Source organism: Monodon monoceros, unplaced genomic scaffold, assembly GCF_005190385.1.
Source record: "Monodon monoceros isolate NGI ecotype Baffin Bay Population unplaced genomic scaffold, NGI_Narwhal_1 Super_Scaffold_12, whole genome shotgun sequence".
In the NCBI taxonomy this organism is placed as follows: domain Eukaryota; kingdom Metazoa; phylum Chordata; class Mammalia; order Artiodactyla; family Monodontidae; genus Monodon; species Monodon monoceros.
In genome coordinates this window covers 837,248-840,964 of record NW_021703768.1, presented here as the reverse complement: position 1 = coordinate 840,964, position 3,717 = coordinate 837,248, and the positions used below count along the sequence as shown (strand labels likewise).

Sequence of the window (3,717 nt, the reverse complement as noted above, 5' to 3'; positions counted from 1 at the left end):
ATCTGACATGGCTTGTATCCAGAAGACCTAGAGGAAATTACAACTTGATAATTTTTATAATTTTGTTTTATTCATTTATTTTTGGCTGCATTGGGTCTTCGTTGCTGCGCGTGGGCTTTCTCTAGTTGCGACGAGCGGGGGCTACTCTTCGTTGCGGTGTGCGGGCTTCTCATTGTGGTGGCTTCTCTTGAGAAGCACGGGCTCTAGGCTCGTGGGCTTCAGTAGTTATGGCACGCAGGCTCAGTACTTGTGGCACATGGTCTTAGCTGCTCCGCGGCATGTGGGATCTTCCCAGACCAGGGATCGAACCCGTGTCCCCTGCACTGGCAGGCGGGTTCTTTACCACTGTGCCACCAGGGAAGTCTCTACAACTTGATAATTTTTTAAAAAGGCAGGGGGCTTTCCTGGTGGTCCAGTGGTTAAGAATTCACCTTCCAATGCATGGGACGAGGGTTTGATCCCTGGTCGGGAAACTAAGATCCCACATGCTGCGGGGCAACTACTGAGCACATGGGCCACAACTAGAAAGCCCGCGTGCTGCAACTACAGAGCCCATGCGCCGTGGAGCCTGCGTGCCACAACTAGAGAGAAGCCCACGTGCCACAGCAGAGGATCCCGCATGCTGCAAGGAAGATCCCATGTGCCGCAACTGAGACACAGCCAAAAATAAATTTAAAAAATAAATATTTAAAAATTTTAAATTAAAATTAAAAAAGGCAAAAAACTTGATCAGATGCTTCGAGCGGGTGTCGCAGATGGACGCATGCCCAGCATCACTGCTCAAGGAGATGCAGATGGGAGACACTAGTGAACACCGCCCTGCCCACCAGGCCCCACATGGCAGTCTCACGCCCACAGAACACAAGTGCAAGAATGTGCATGACCCCATCACCCAAGACAATGCCAGGAACCCACCCAAGTGCTGTCCCAGGTCAGGCATTGCGCTGCGGACAGCCAGGGCGCTCCACAGACCATGGAGTCTAACACAGCACCATGAAGGAACGTGGCAGAAATCAGAACCATGCCGGCTCCTGGGGGGCAGGGCTGGGAAGGCTTACGAGGTCTCAGTCAGCCCAGGGCAGCTTAGACAGACACTGTTCCTCACAGAACCGGGGCTGGGAGGCCCAAGGTCCAGGTGCCGGCAGATCCGGCCTCTGGTGAGGGCCCTTCCCGGCCTGCAGACGGCCGCCTTCTCGCGGTCCTCCTGGCCTTGCCTGGTGTGTGAGCAGGGAGGGGGGTCTCTGTCTTCCTCTTGTTATCAGGGCACCGATCCCCTCATGGGCCCCCCTCACCCTGATCACCCTCCCAAGGCCCCACCTGCAGACAACATCACGCTGGGGGTCAGGGCTTCGACACAAGGATTCGGGGGACACAACACGAGGGAACCTTTAGGGATGACAGAAATGTGCTCTATCATGCCAGTGTGCAAGTTACACAGCTATATACATTTGTCAAAACTGGGCAAACTGAACCTATGCACTTCACTTATGTGGATTATATGTAATCACGAACTGAATAAATGCAATTCATTTTCTATTTTGAAAATCTTATTGGAGCCAAAAATCTAAGGAATTGGGTCCAAAAATTTCTACAAGGTAATGAAAAGTTTGGTGAGAATTTAAATTGTACCATGTGTTCTCTCATGACTCTCATTTATCCTTAGAAGCACTGGTTTCAAGGAAGAAGTCACTGTGATTCTGAACAAGTAACACGTCAGGTAACGGCGGGGCGGGGTGGGGGGAATTATTCAGGTCCCTCAATAGCTGTTGGGTGCTGGGCCAGAAAACCACATAAACAGCTCTCCGCCCTGCCCGGGTGACCACGGCAGGGGGCAGACGCGATCTTCCAGCCTTGCGGGCAGCTGTGGCTGGAGAGGGGAGAGGGGCAGGTGGTCACCAACTTCACAGTTCATGTGTGCTGCCCTTTCCTTCTCCCACCGTCGAGCACAACGCAGGAGGGCCCGCGGCATCTCCAGAGCCTCCGTGCGGGTACCTCCAGTCAGCCTCTCGGCGAGCAAAGGGCGCCAACGGGCAATATGAGCACCGCGGACCTTCTCATTCTGCTGCTTCCCATTCTGAAAATCCCCCCACGCTCAAGGAAGATCAGCGCAGTGAACGATCTAACCGACGTAAAGGACACACTCCCGGCTGCTGACACTTACGGCTCGGGGGCCTCAGCAGTCCCGAGACGGAGCTGCCGGTTGGACCCTTGGAGCCCACCTGGGGGGGGGTCCTTGGCCTTGGGGACGCGGGATTCCCAGTGCTGTGGTGACCAGAGGTCGTTCTTCAACTGAATTACGCGACAAATCACAGCTTACCTCGAGGCACAGGGCGATGCAGGGAGGGGCGGGCGGCGCCCTAGGGGTGCGGGGGTGAGCACCCTCGAGCCGCGGCTGCTCCGCCTTTGGGAGGAGCGCCCAGGGCCAGGTGGGGTGAGCGTGTGCCAGGAAGAGAAACTTTCCGGAAAACGCAGGTTTGATTTCCTTCTAGGAGCTCCTGAGATCACCGTGGCCGTTCAGACTCTGGCTAACACAGCCTGCTGCGGAGGCACGGGGAGGAGCAGAGAAGCACGGGGCCCAGCTCTGCCCCCGGCCCCGCAGGGGCCCGGGGAACAGGACAAAAGGGCCACCCTGGCGCTCGGGCACCGAGGAGCTGCGTTGGCTCGAACGCTGCTCCTTGAAACGCTGTGATACGTGCGTCCGAACCCCGGTCTCAATTAAACCGAAACTAAAGCGTCAATTAAATCGTCCTGGTGACGACGCACACAGACCCTGCGGGACCAGACTGGACACTGTGGGGGCGATATCCACCTGCGGGCCCTCCCGCGCGGCCGGGGCGGCGGGGGCCGCGGAGGAGCAGGGCGGCCGGACCCCGCGCCCTCCGCCCCGCCCCGCCATTACCGCCTGGCCCAGGGTCTGCACCTCAAGGGTAGCCCCCCGCCCTCTCCCCGCGCGCCCGCCCCCGGCCCCTCACTCACCCTCGCGCCCTTCGGGTTCCTCTTTCGTACCCCCCGCCCTCCAGGCGGTCGCGCTGCGCCCCCTGGGACTTGTAGTCTCTCTGCAGCCCGAGCCTGGGTACCAGGGAGCGTGGCTCCCAGCCCAAAACTACACCTCCCGGCGGTCCACGCGAGAACCCGCCCCCGCCAGGCCAGGGTTCTCGCGACATCTGCAAGCGCGCGCGGAGCCGCCTGGGAAGTGTAGTCTAGGGCCCTGAATAGGGCAGCGGAAGCGACGGGAGGCCTGTGCTGGCCGGGGGGACAGCTGTTCGTGGACGGTCGGCGAGGCTGCGCGTCGGTGTCCGGCGGGGCAGCGATTCCGGAGACAGCACGGGGTTACACAGCCGCGTCCCAGAGGGCGGCGCCGCGCTGCGAACAGGGTTCCGGCTGCGCCTCTGGAATCGGCCTCGGGGCCGCTCCCGGCGCCCGGGGGCCCGGCCCGCGCTCGGGCGCGGTGGACGGCGGGGCCGGGAAAAGGCCTCTGTGGGGTTTGCATCCTCTGTGCGCGGTTCCCCAGGAAGGACGCTGTTCCGGGACTGCCCCTCGCCCAGCTCTGCCACTTTCGGGACCTCAGGCGGAGCCCTTCTCACGGGGTGGGGTCGGGGTGCGTGGGATCCCCGGGGCCTGGTCCGCACCAAGCCTGCCTCTGGGGAAGGCTGTGACGAGGAGCTTGGAGAAAAGAGAGTAAGACCGACCACCCCCCTTGTCGTGCTTTCTGTGCCG

At 60.2% G+C, this 3,717-nt stretch overlaps 1 protein-coding gene across 7 annotated transcripts in view; it reads right to left on the bottom strand.

Annotated features, from left to right (window-relative positions):
* Nucleotides 1-3,048, bottom strand: part of CUNH1orf159 (chromosome unknown C1orf159 homolog) — a 27,534-nt gene extending 24,486 nt beyond the window's left edge. For 3 of the 7 annotated variants that reach the window (XM_029215953.1, XM_029215954.1, XM_029215957.1), the window contains exon 1: nucleotides 2,318-2,911. The gene's annotated coding sequence lies outside the window, so the exon portion shown is untranslated. Of the gene's footprint in view, nucleotides 1-2,317; nucleotides 2,912-2,976 lie in introns of those variants that run through there. The other 4 variants (XM_029215949.1, XM_029215948.1, XM_029215951.1 and 1 more) reach the window with 4 other exon arrangements.
* Nucleotides 3,049-3,717: the final 669 nt, after the last annotated feature.